The sequence below is a fragment of the Manis pentadactyla genome, chromosome 11, assembly GCF_030020395.1.
Source record: "Manis pentadactyla isolate mManPen7 chromosome 11, mManPen7.hap1, whole genome shotgun sequence".
NCBI classification, from domain to species: Eukaryota; Metazoa; Chordata; class Mammalia; order Pholidota; family Manidae; genus Manis; species Manis pentadactyla.
The window spans coordinates 115,264,464-115,278,453 of NC_080029.1; the positions used below are offsets into that span (position 1 = coordinate 115,264,464).

The 13,990-nt window shown below is 39.0% G+C and overlaps 1 protein-coding gene and 1 long non-coding RNA gene across 2 annotated transcripts in view; one reads left to right on the forward strand and one right to left on the reverse strand.

Moving 5' to 3' along the window:
• The window catches only part of IQCH (IQ motif containing H), a 233,156-nt gene that overhangs the window by 37,309 nt on the left and 181,857 nt on the right, over positions 1-13,990 (forward strand). The window lies entirely within an intron of this gene.
• The window catches only part of LOC118935702 (uncharacterized), a 66,843-nt gene continuing 58,242 nt past the window's right edge, over positions 5,390-13,990 (reverse strand). The window contains exons 3-4 of the long non-coding RNA XR_005033960.2: positions 8,423-8,489; positions 5,390-6,209 (exon numbers count right to left, since the gene is read on the reverse strand). This is a non-coding gene — a long non-coding RNA (uncharacterized LOC118935702). The remainder of the gene's footprint in view (positions 6,210-8,422; positions 8,490-13,990) is intronic.

Sequence of the window (13,990 nt, forward strand, 5' to 3'; positions counted from 1 at the left end):
ATCATCAAGTAGTTTAGGGTCAGGTGAGGATCCTAGCCATAGGAACTTCCATTTTCTCCTCTAATGTGTTACTGTGGGGAAGTTGGGGCTCCTATGGCCAGGATCGTCACTGAACTTAAACCACCTGATGATGTAACGGGCCTGTTGCTAGGCTACCGCTTCCACACCTTTAGGCAATAAGCTATTATTGTGCTATAGAGAGAGCTGGGCCCAGTGTTCTGGGTGGAGGCAGAGACACGGTGCTCGACCTACGGCCCAGAGAACAAGCCTGGTAATAAACCCTTTCACCCTAAAGAACGTTTTGCTGTCAATTTCTTTGGTCACATTGAATCCATAGCGAACTTGCCCAGGGCTGAAACCCATTGGCAAGACAGTTTACCTACAGAAGAAAAGCCATTTGTAATTAGGCACTACATTGTTTTTGTAACTACAAAAACTTCAAGGAGAAGGGAGTAGATGTCTTATTTGCAACCTGTGTCCCTGCATGGGTTAAATAAAGTAGACAGTTGAGAGCAGTTATTTGAAGATTCAGTGTCTTGCCAATGGGTTTCAGCCCTGGGCAAGTTTGCTATGGATTCAATGTGACCAAAGAAACGGACAGCAAAACGTTCTTTGGGGTGAAAGGGTTTATTACCCGGCTTGTTCTCCTGGCCTTAGGTCGAGCACTAGCATCCCTACCTCTGCCCAGAGCACTGGGCCGAGCTCTCTATATAGAGCAGTAATAGCTTATTGCCTAAAGGTGTGGAAGCGGTAGCCTAGCAACAGGCCCGTTACATCATCAGGTGGTTTAAGTTCAGTGACGATCCTGGCCATAGGAACCCCAGCTTCCCCACATTTGGTTTAAAAACTGCTATTAAAAATATTGAAGGAAAGTTTGGAGCTTATGTTAAGAAATAACTTATCTAGAAGCATACATTCTGCAGGTATTTTTGTAGTCTTCCCTTTCACTTTGACCTTAGGCACAGCCCGTTTATGAATCCTTAAAACCAAAGAAAGACCTAGATCATGAACTCATCTGTCTGGCCCCTACAGCCATTTTAACAATTGCATGAGATCACCCTCAGACTAAGATACTCAACCGAAAGGATATCAGGTTTTTTTAGTTGCTCACAACACTCCTTTTTAAAAAGTTACAGAGGCTACATATTTTATGATTCCATTTATATAAAATGTCCAGGATGGGCACATCTAGGAGACAGAAAGTAGGTAAGGAGTTGCCAGGGGCTGGAAGGAGGAGGGAAAAGCAAGTGTTGTTGATGGGTGTGACGCTTCTTTGTGGGGCGCTGAAAGTGTTCTGGAATAAGGCAGGGATGATAGATGCGCAACCTGTGAAAATGCTAAAAGCCCCTGAATCGCACACTTTCAAAGGGGTGAACTTTATAGTATGTGAACTATATCACAATTTTGTAAAGTCACAAGACTTCATAAACTGTTGATAATATCATATAGCATTAAGTGTCAACTTTCAGCATCAGATCATAGTTGCCTGCATTTTGCAAATAAAGAAAATGATTTCCAAGAGGGGAAGTGACTTACCCAAGGTTACACACGAGCAGTCCAGGGTACAGCAGGACTAGAACATCGGTCTGGATGCATCTCCAAATGGCCCTTTGTATCCCCACTGTGCTGCCTAGTCTGGTGGTTTATATTTAAGCACCTCATTGGTAACTAATTTGAATTATTTAAAATGAGGAACACGTGATTCGAATGAGCTGCTTTTTTCTAAGCATACATTTTTTCTAGATATAGCAAAATCTTGTGAAGGAGTAAATAAATTTGTAGCAGTAAATTAGCAAGTCCAAATTGAGATTTACCTGGAAGTGTCCCTTGAGGAAAGTGGCCACATTAACAGACCAAGGGAGCCCTCTACCTGTGTATTTGTAGTATAGATTTCACTGGCAAAATCCTTGACCTGGAAAGCTAAAAATAAATCAAGGCTAGAGCATACCAGTCCTTTGTCCACCTTGTTTGACTTCCAGCCTTATTTTTGAGAAAAATGAATGTGTCTGAGGATGTATTTGTACGAGCAATAGGGTACATGAAGGAAAATCTGTGGAAAGTTCTTTTTCTGTAAATAAAAGAGACCAATTAGCAATCTAAATAAAAAACCAAATACATATATAGTTTTAATAAGAATTACATTAAAATCATTATTTTTCAAATAACTTTACACTCCTCTGAGAATTTAAAATGTTAGTAAGCATTTTAGTTCATCCAGCATGAAAGTTTCATTGTTTCTTTGTTTCAGCGAAAGATAGGGTTGAATGTAAAAATCATGCAGGATCCTGAAAACATCCACCACAGATCTGCTGTAAATGAGACCTATGGAACCAGCTTGCCATATATTAATCAGAGAAAAACATGTGTAAGTAATGAGTTGTTTTAATGAGCTTCTAATTTCTTTAAAAAAATCAAGTCATTAGTAGAAATGTGAAATATAATGTAGATTTTGGTAAAGATTTTGGGTCCTTTTGTCCTTAGAGTTTTTTTGGAGATGAAAGGGGGTGGCTTTCATTCTGTTTATAATTAGACATGATTTTAGAAAGTAAGCCTATTTTTAAAAGATCTGTTTGTAGGTCATTCAAATTTCTCTATTTTCCTTGATGTTCTTAAGTAATCTAGTATCGTGATTTTAACAAGGATGAAATGATTTAACAACAAAAAGACTTAATAAAGAAATTTTAAATATTTTTTTCGACATTAGGCTTACCAAGAGAAAAATCAAAAGAAAACAACAGCACAGGATCAGCTTCAATGGTGTGTGCTCATGCAATACCCAAAATTTAAGAATATTACTGTAAATCTGAGGCAACCGGGGGTTAATCTTTTATGTCTGCGACATGATGAGAAGGAAAACAAACATGATGAGAGGAAAAGCAAACTCCTAGACCGAGACAGGCAGTAAGGGATCTCATAATCTGTGCCTGTTTTTGCTGTTGACTTCCTGTTAAGTGTCCCAAGGCAAGGATTGTACTCTCTCTGTGTTGTGGGGTTTTCTTAGGAGGATTAAGTGCTAATTGGGGGATTCGTTTGAGATCATTTCTAATACTGGAAACAATTACTGAGGTGACATTTATATATTTTTCAGTACATTTTTTTAACCTTTGGCTTCTCTCAAAAGCTCTTAAATGTATACTTTGGTAAAATCAAAACTAAAAGATTAATTTTAGAATTAAACTGCAAAACCATTTCTGACCAGCATAATAGTCTCTTAATCTTCCGAATTTCCTACATAGACATTTTCAACTGCCTACTTCATTCACGTTCACCATGAAATGTATTTCTAGTTTCTTTATATGTACTTCATGTTATTCTAACAGGTTTGGTTTAAGAGCACTTTATCATGGAAACACTTTATAGCCTAAGAAATAACCAGAAAGTTAGATATTTTTATTTCTGCTAAAACTTTATTTAAAATGTCAATGTGAATAATGTGAAAGGCGTTTTATCTGCTTCCCATGAGCCCAAGGCCCTTGAAATAAAAATATTATTTCTCTGGCTATCCAGACAAGCTGATTTCTCTTTTGTTGTTGGTTTTCCCCTTCAATCTAGAGTTAATATTGGCTTAGCTGGTGGAGTGGGGAAGCTTTGTAGCCTAAGGCCACTGCTGCATTTCATGCAAACTTTTTCTGATGAGTATTGAAGTTTGAAAAGGCATATGTCTAGATTTAGAGAGGATTATGCTTTGCTTTAATGAATCAGAGTGAAGATTCAGGCATAAATAGGAATTCAAAATAATACCCAAAATGCTGGGCAGAATCTTAGTTGTTGATTAGATTTTTTTCTAATTCCCAAATAGGATGCATGCCTTAGATGTTATGCTCATGTACTTTGAACACAGAAGATTTGGGAAAGCAGTTTACGTTGTATGACCTGTAGATAATGTATATTCACTTATTGTACTGAAGATCCTTTTCCCCCATAAAACTTGACTCCATAAAAATCTGCACCAGAGCACTTTAAAATCTATGTACATTAGCTACATTTTGTGCAAAGTGACTAGTGGCATTTCCATCGAAATAGTTGATTCTATCAGTTAATGTTGTTATATGTATATATGATGGTACTAACAGAAAAACAGTATTTTCATTTTGAATTTATAGAACAGGAGCATTGTGCCAAAAGTCCTATGAGAGAAATACTCAGGTGATTGGTTTTAAACAATCACATAGAGCATTTGGGAATAAACACAGCTGTGATTTACCACTTATAAAAATGTTTTTGAAAGCGCTTACCTAAACTGAAGCAACGTCTTGCGTTGTGATGTATGGTTAATTAGAAAAGCACCATCAAGGCTAATCCCTTTCTAAAACTAAACACTCAACAGGGATTATTATTTGGCTGCCGAGGGCCATGTGTTTCCTTACTTCTTATGAAACTTGAACAGCTTGTCAAAAGCCTGTAAATACTGTTAGACATTTTTGACAGAGCATTTTTGAATATTTAGCTAATTTGCATTATTAGATCCTAGAAAATGGTGTTTTCTCCATTTCATGAAGTGTATCCTTCCTGATAAAAGGGGCTTGATGCAAAGGTTTTTTAATGCATTGAAAACACACACCCCACAAAACTGCCTTCAGAATTTTATCTCCTGTAACTTTGTTAGGTAAAATCAATTTACAAAAAAGTATTAATAGTGAAACGAGGATCTTTCCAATATCCTACATCTTCCAAATTAAAAAAAAACCTCTTTTATCTTTTTTGAGTACAGCCATAGAGGTATGGGGAGAGAATAGGAAATCTCTAATAGTGTTCATACTTACTGACATGTAGTTCCAGTTACACTTTTTAATGTAACACTTAAAAGATGCACAGAAAATTTGACTCTGATTTATTTCTTTTTAATAAAAAGGGTTTCTTAACAGGCTTGAAACATGTATCTGTTAACATGAATTTTAAAAGAACGATTATGAATGCATAACAAAATAGCCAAACAAAACATTGCTTTGAAATGCTGCACAAATAACTCTGATTATAACCATTATGACCTAGAAAAGAATCATAAAACCATTTTTCTTTTTGGCAACATACGAGTTGCTGTAGAATTATACCAGTTCTTTGGTCCCACTTTCCAAATAAATAAATATATAATGCAATGTAAACTTAGAGTCTTTTATTTATTCATGAGGTTGAATTTAATACTATTATGATTTCTAGATTTTATGAGTCATATGTTATGCAGTGTTTTTTACCAACTTAGTTGGGTAGCAACCACACTTCACAAATCATAGTTTCATTCTTCACTGTTTCACTTGGGGTGTACATAGTAATCTCTCTCACTGAAAGGACATTCATCTCTGCAGTGATAAAGTAATGGAAAGTGAGGCAATTGTGTTAATGTCAAATGATTAGAAGAAGCACCAGAAGTAAGAGGTGGGGGTATGGGGGGAGGGGGGGCGAAGGATGATTTCGAAACATGATTGTGTTTTAAGCCCATGCATATGGCCACAATTACAGTCACAACATAATTTGGCAACGGTAGCAAAATTAGATTTAAACAAATTGATGTTACACTGCAGTAATTCAGAATGAGCTTGTTGCATTTATAAACCATAACAAGAAGCAGAGTGAATTAATAAACCCTTCTTGTCACTAAACATAGAAAAGGGAATAATTGCTGAGATGGAGTTAACTTAACAGATGACTATAGTCAGCATCCTTTCAGCCTAGATGTGGGAAAGTGAAGGTCACCCCCATCTCAGATGACAAAGAGGGAACATTTTGTTGGTAAACAAATTAATCTCTTGAAAGGTCGCCATTTGTTGTAAGTTTTTATCCAGTTCTTGTCATCTGGAATCAGAGATTGACTGTCATTTCACCAGGCGGGGTGCAGTCGGAAGAGACAAAGCTGCTTCTGTACATATCAGCATTCCTTGACAAAACTCAGTGCCTGATTGTGATGCTATGGGCTGCTGGTTTACAGCTGTCTCCGGACAAGAAGGGAGGCCCACCCCTGAATTCCAATAAGATGGGCCTGCATAGTCCGCCTGCTGTAAGCTGGCCCTCTGCCCACAAGTAAAATGTATTGTTGTTCAAGCCAGCAATTATCTCTTTTACTTCCGTCTGTGCTGCTTCTGTTCCTTTTTTCCAAAAACAGATGTGGATATTCACTTGAGTTCTGCATCTATTCTCTCTCACACCTGCCGGGGCAGAATTCTGACAGAGGTAGAGTTTGAGGGAGCCAGCAGACAACAATCAGATGTAATTTCCTTGAGAGCAGTTTAAAAAAAAAATGTTGACTTTTCTGGAAATGTGGAGTCAGCATCTTGGTTCCCCACCCCCTTTTCCCAGGAGCACTTGGTAAATTAAATTAGTTGAACAAAAGGAAATAGCTCCAAAGACATCCAGAATTGCCATATCCTATTTATGACACACAGTCATTACCCAAGGACTGCGATGGCATTTGCAATGTCCCCACTTCTGTCAGGAAAGAGAGCTTTCTCTTCAGGTTGCTTAGAAAGAGTTTTCAGGAAAACAGTGACTTTTCACGTTCTTTCTACCTATGAAATGCATTCCCCAAAACAGCGGTAGTGGTGGTGGTGTATCACCTTTGCGTGTTGCTGCTATTCAGAATTTCAGTTAGTTATTGGTTTGGAGTGCTGGAAAAGCTGAAGACAGTGATGTGACAGCTGTCATTAGCTGTGTCCGGCACACTCTCTCACACACACACAAGCCATTACTCTGGGAGTGGGGAGAGGCCACCAGAGGCTATACCCACGTCAGATAACATTCATAAAAAATCTAGCTCTAGTGAGTTCTCGATCTTGAGAATGGTGTGTTTCTTGAGTTTCTGTGCTGAGATCCTTGCACGTGTTCCCAGACTAGCTTCCGCTGAACTCCAATCACTCTGTAGCTCTGAGCAAAGTGATTCTGGGTCAGCCTCCCTGGTGCAAATTCTTACCAGGTGGGGGACCTCCTAGAAACAGCCTCTATTTCCTCATGTGTAAAATGTCCACAATAAGAGTATCTTACAGGATTGTATTTAGATTTAAATGAGATAATTCAAAGCACTTAACAAAGGTCCTGATACAAATGAGTGCTCTGAAAATATTAGTTATGACTGTGAGCGGTTTTCACGTATTGTATTGTACCATGTTTTGTACTGTCAATTAAAAATTTACATTATCATAGGGGTTGAGGGAGAGAACCAACACACTACTGAGGTTCCTCCCACGATCCTATTTAAGATTCCATGTAATGGTGCCTTTTTTCCCACACTGATATGAGGACAGGGGTAGTTTCCTTTGTCTGTGTTTCAAATCTTCCACCACACTGAGCAGGGTTTTGCACATCATAGGTACTCAGGAGAGAACAGATGGGGCTCCTCACCCATGCAGTCTCCTCACTGAAGCTATGTAATCTGGTGCTGAATCTAGAAGTGAAGGAGTGACCTTGCTGGCCCCAGTAGGCCTGGTTTCACAGGGCTCCTTCCATGGGGCCACCGGGGGAGCTGACCTAGTGAAACACCCTTGCTCCTGGCTTCCTGGACAGCCTTGCCACCAACTAGCTGTTTCCAGGGGCAAGTTATTCTTCCTCGCTTGTTTTCACTGTCCTGGCTTATGAAGTGGGGAGGCGAAATGGGAGGCAGAAGGGTCTGAAGTCAGGTAGGCCAGAGCCAGGGTCCTATCTGCCATTTTCCAGTTTTGTAACCCCTAGCAAGCAAATTCCATCTCAAGTTCTCAGTTTTTTCCTCTGTAAATTCAGGATAATGGCGCCTACTAGGGACAAAGTTGCTATGGGGGTTATAGAAAATATATTAACATTTCTGGCTCATAATAGGTGCCAGGTCTTTCTGAAAAATGATATTAAATCTTAATATTAAAAATTTCATACTTTCTTCTTCCTTTTTCACACCCACACTGCCAGAAGAAGATCTGATTTGGCTCTTTTCATATTCCAGGATAAATGAATGATAAGACTTCATGTGTGAGTTTTCAAATTGTTACATTCAGGGAGGCTGTAAGCATTTAATTCTTATTTCATTGTATGATAACTATTTAAACTCTTGTAAAGTGTAACAAAGAACAATATGTACAATTTAAGTCAGATACCATATTTTAATCCATTAGGTACCAACAACAGGTTTGTGCTGTTACTCATTACACAGGGTATATACTGGTCATCTTTTGAAATTTGGATCTGCTCATATATCCTCTAATAATCATACAAAGAAACAAAAGTGAAAATTAAATGAGCTAATAAATGTCACGGTCTTAAAGCAATGCCTGGCCCCTAGTAGGCATTAAGTAAATGTTAACCAATATTAGTATTGCTATGTATGTATGCTACCATACAGTAAAAACCAGGCAAGTTCTCTGGTGCGTATGCTCAGCTGTACAATTACAATAACATATGTTGCATTGTGATAATATAGCATTACAGGTTGTTTCATTGCTCATTTTAAGTTTGGGTCTGTTTTTACCTGATTTGAACTGTGCTGAACAATCTTCATTTTGCAGTTCAAGGTTGCAACATTATTTTGTTTACAACTGCAGATAAAAGATCAGAAATAAAGCGTATAAAAATTTGGCCTCCACATGGGAAATAAAATTAGATTGTTTTAAAATTGAGGGAATATCTAAAAAGAAGGGTGCTGAGATATCGGAAAAGAAACTGAAATGGGACATGATGGAACATCCTAAAAATTACATGACACATTTCAAAAGTATCTCAGGTCATTCAATCTTTCAATAATAATAGCATTTATTAACTGTGCCAGACACTGTGCTAAGTGCTTTATGTACATTATATAATAATACCTACTAAAAAGATGCTATTTTTATAACCATTTCACACATGAAGAGATTGAGACTAAGATTAAGCTACTTTGCAAACGTTATGAAGTAAGTGGAGTCAGGTTTCAAATTCTTTAGGAAATCTATTGGTCAAATCTCCCTAAACTCAGTACTTACCAACTAATACTTAATTACTAAGGGATATGAGCAGTTGTTCAATATTGTTATTAATTCTATTTTGAAACAAAACTTTCCTACTATTCATTAAAGCTTCTGGGTCCTTTAAAACTGAAGAAAATCCTGAGATCTTAAGTATCATAACCATAAATTAGCTATTTGAAATTACTTATCTACGTATGTCAAGATTTTCTCCATCTTGTGCAGGCAAAATAAGATACAGAAATGAATTGTATGGTGTGATGGATGGGACTGCAGTTATTACCTGTAGCTCTTGGTTTGCCTTCATCAAAACAGCCTTATTATTTACAGAGTTGATTTGTATATAAATATGTAAAAAATACAGCTAACATATATTATTTGTGTATATATAATTCAGCTTATAAAATCATACTAAATTGTTATAAAATTTGCCTTCATTTACATGTCAGCCTTCTATTTAAAGTTGCATTTGAAAACAGATTCTCCTGCTGAAAATAAATTTGAAAATCTTTGGCATCGAGTGTTACCTCTCCCATGGGTTTTTGCTTTTTAACAAGAGTAAATCCTCTATTTAATTAAACCAAAGGAGTTAGACTCTATTAAGGGATTTCAAGCCTGAGTGGACAGGGAGAAGAGAGATTTGGGGGATGCGGGGAGAGAGCCTTTGCACTACCCTGGAAGCATCCCAGGTCAGCAACCACCTGCTAACTAGCTAGCCCAGCTCCCCAAGGGGGTCCAATGCCTTTGCACTTTGTAACCTGGGCTTTGTATTTGAGCTTTGGTACTTCTTTTACTTTGTACTAAGATGTTGTGTTTCTAACCTCATAATTCCACTTTGAAGAGCCAAAATTTAGGTAGTTGGAGGAGCCACAGTCAGTTGTAGAATAGGTTTAAGACACAAGAAGAGGTCTATGGATAGAACTGTATTACAGTATAATTGGTTTCCAGTGGATATTATTTTATACACTCATAAAAAGCTTCATCAGACTGCCAAAAGGGCCCATGACCCCCCCAAATTCAGAACTCCCTGTGATAGATCTTTGCTTTCACACAAATACCCAGTGAGGAGCAAAATATGTATCAGAACAGAGAAGTACCTTAGAAACTATGTATTATTTATGGATGAAAGATCTGCTTCTCTTAGTTGATGGTACAGGAAACCTTGCAAGAGGTGGGCACATTAGACTGCCACTCCAAATTTCATAAGAATTACATTTTCATAAATGAAAATATGAAACACTTTCCTCTATCATTGCTTTTCTATTGCAAGGAGGAAAATGGAGCAGCTACAAAAGAGGTAGTACTTGCAATATTATAGTAACTGTTCTGTTACAAGGAAACTGAGGAAAAATACTACAGCAGGTAGTACAACACCATTAGCACAAGAGAAATGGGCCTAAGAGAATTGTTTTTACCATGGCCTAGGTTAATTATCTACTGAGAGGTACTTGAGATGAATAAATACTATTGCTGTGTTCTCCCATATTCTAACCCATTGTACCTTAACTGTACTTGAATACAAGTATACGTTCCTCAAATTTTAAAACCTCTTTGGTAGAATAGAAATAAGTGCCCACAGACTAGAGTGATTTACCCTGTATTCTCCTTAAAAGCATAGCCTGTGAGTCAGAATGTGTAACATAAGCCCAGAAGACAGTTATTTGGAGGAGATCCCTCTCATTAGGCTGTAAAATTGGGCCACTATGCCACCAAATTATCCAATGCATGTAGTCTTTTGATTTCCATCTCTATCTTCAAAGAGAGCCTGAATAAGTTGTTTATGGTTGGCAACTAAGAGGTCTGGAAGCAGCCACGCACTCTTTAGTGGGAAGAACCATAGCTGGAGACAAGAGTCAGAGGACTTGGGTGCTAATCTGGCCTTTGATGCTGCCATAAGCCATGGTAGCATAAAACTCAGTCTCTACAGACTGAGATTTCTCATCTGTGTACTGAGGAGACAAATTGGCTTATTCACAGCCATTGTCGGGGCCACAGCCCTGATTGTGTGACTCCTAGATCAAAGCTCCTTTGGGGCCTTGTGCAACCACCCGTCTCTCAGGGGAGGCAAAGTAGTGATCGATGTACTGATGGTTGGAGGCAAGCCTTAAGCTGGGCCTGAGGAGCTGACAGGCATGGCTGAAGGGAGAGGTGGCATTAGGCAATGGGAGCAATTCAAGCAAAGGCAAAGGGTAATGAGAGGATTGCAGGGTGGTTTCAAGCTTTGCCTCATCATCTTGAATTTTTTTATAAAGGGAAAGCCACAAGATGTGGTTGGATGTGCAGAGCCAATTGATGGATGGCCTTGAATGGGCCACTAAAATCTAATTATGTGATCTCAGTCTAGAGCATAAAAAGAAGGACTGAATGCAGTTCCTGAAATTAGATCACTTCTCCAGATGCTCTGACTGAAAGGCAGCTGTAGAATTCTGAATGATCGCTCTCCCTTGATGTCCTCATTGGTTATTAAACTTAATTTGCTCTCCCTTTGGTTCTAAAGATTTCTTGAATAGCATTATCTCTGAACTGTTAGATGTTCATGAAACTGCCTAATTAGAGTTCTACAGGCAGCACTCCTCCCTGACAACTGCATACAACTCTGTCCTTTTCATATGAATGACCACTCAGTGCTGGCCATTCTAGCTGGATGGCTGAGATTTCCTCTTAACCTCTTACTTTCTGTCTGAATGCTGATCCACTGCGACCTCAGATTCTGCTGTAACCCCATGCCAAATCCCCAAGTGTCCCCTCTCCCTCCAACATTATTAAAAAGCAGGACTTGGGGCAAAAGTTGTGGAGACGGAAGAGAAGGATAGAGCATAGGAGTGGTTGACCCATCTGCCCCACGCCTCCCGCCGACCCCACACCACTGCTTTCCTCATGGCCCATTACCAGCCTCAACACTGGACAGTAGGAGCCCCCTGCCCAGTCTCACCCTCTCACCCACTCCCTGCGGTCCCATTTGCTCATAGAAAGAAATGCCCAGGAGACTACCTTAATCTGAATTTTTTGAAAAATGGGTGTGCTTCCAAACCGATCTAGTTATGCTAAATGGGTGGAAAAAAGGTAAAGTGGCATTCATGGGATGGGCATTTTTTTCCTGACTTTTTCCCTCTTTTGCAAGAAATAAAAACCCTAGGAAAATGTCAAAAGTGTTCTTATTCAGAACAGGAGTCACAAAAGTAAGTCCTCTGGGGTTAGGCAGGTAGCATCTGAGTGAAATAATGCAGAGTAAGAGCAGGTCTACATCACCAGAACACAGAACTGAGACAGGACCCTCTCTGCAGAAGACAGCCACCCCAGCCGTAGCCCTATGTCTGAGTTTTTATTTTTTTTAAGTAGGGAAATACATATTAATACTGTTGGTGAAAACTCCTGGTTTTTAAATGTTTGCTCAAATAATGAAAAAACAAAACAAAAAAACTTTGTGTAGTTCAAAGAAACTGCAGACTATACCTGTCTTGTAGGTCAGTAATTTACAGCTTAGAGCCACCTCCAGTATTATTTTGGTGAAACCCAGGATATGACCCTTGTTTGACTTTATAGGATTAGAGATCTGATTTTGTCAGAGTTGATCAATCTCTTGGGTGCAGCTGAACTCACAAGAGACTGATGTACAGATGGAACACCACTTTATTTACTCTAGAGAGCTAGAAGGGTCAAACAGACCTGAATGTTCAAGTCAGCTTGGTCTGATGAGCAGACTGTATACTTACTAGAAAGTTAACACAGAGATCCCGGTTAGACGGCTGCTCAGCAAACAGGGAAAGTGACTAAGGGTAATTCGTTGGACCGTCTTCACGGTGAGCAGCATCACACATTTATAGGCTGATGTGTCCGTCTGTGAAGCTACTCCTGTCAAAGGGATAGGAATATATCCCTGTGAAGGGAGTGCTTTATGGACACGGAGAAATTCTGACTCTCTGAATCAACTTTTTAAAATAGTTACTATCCGCCTGGACTTGACGATGTGAGTTAGTTATGTTTGTACTTTGCTCAGCCTCTAAATCCATGACCCCATTTATCCCAGTGAAATAAGTGCTATCATCCCCATCTTGCTAATAAAGAAACAGGCTGAGAGAAACTGAGTTACTTGCTCCAGCTATACAATTAGTAAACGTTAGAGCCCAGATTCAAGTCCAGGCCCACCTAATATCACAGCCTCCGTTCTTAGCCACCGCCTTCCTGTTCACCACTCACCTTCGGCTGACATCTGGTTTCTTTGATAACACTGATTACACTGCATTCTATTTGGGGCCTGGGTCTTTGAAATTAAGTTATACATGGAGCTGACCTCATTGACCATGTACATATTTTTCTACTTTACCATTCAGAGTTAGGAACAGAAATAGGGGAACACATCTCTTCATCACTACCTTATACTTCCTTTCTAAGTAATTGTGCTGCCCAGAGCAGGAGAGAAACCCTGGTGGGAAGAGACAGGATGGATACGAGGAGAACAAGGAAGAGAAGAGACGAGGTGTCAAGGAACCAGTCTATAATGAAGTCTCCTCAGGGGATTTCTTGGTGAGATACTCTGTTTCCCTCATCGCCACATGTTTCTCAAGCCACTAGAGCCACTTGGAGCCAAGGAATTCTCCTCTCGCTGGTGAGAGGCCCAGGTGTGTCTAGTAATTCAGTTCAATTGTCCTGATCTTATGAATGTCTCATGTGAGCTTGCCTGGGACCTAACCACCTTGTTTAAGATGTGCCTAAGAAAACACTCTTCTAAGTTTCAAAATACCCTTTGTCATCTAATTTAAAAGGGCTGATCCTTGTAGAAAGTTATCAGGAACAGTTGTAGAGTGAAAACAGACTCTCACTCAAGAGAAGTAGTTGACCACCAAGGAAATATTATCCCAACATCCCTTTCTACACCCACTTACAGATGTACTCAACACAGAATATTGCCTTAATATAACTGTAATTTAGGGGGAATGAGGATTGACTCTTTCAGCAAAAGATTTTCAAAAAACTGTAACCCTCTCATTCTGGAATTATTGTTTGACCTAAACATTGAAATCTCTGGGAAAGTACCTGCCAAGATCTTTCTACAGTCCTGGGTTTACTATTCCAGTTACCTTTAGTTTTAAGTGTAA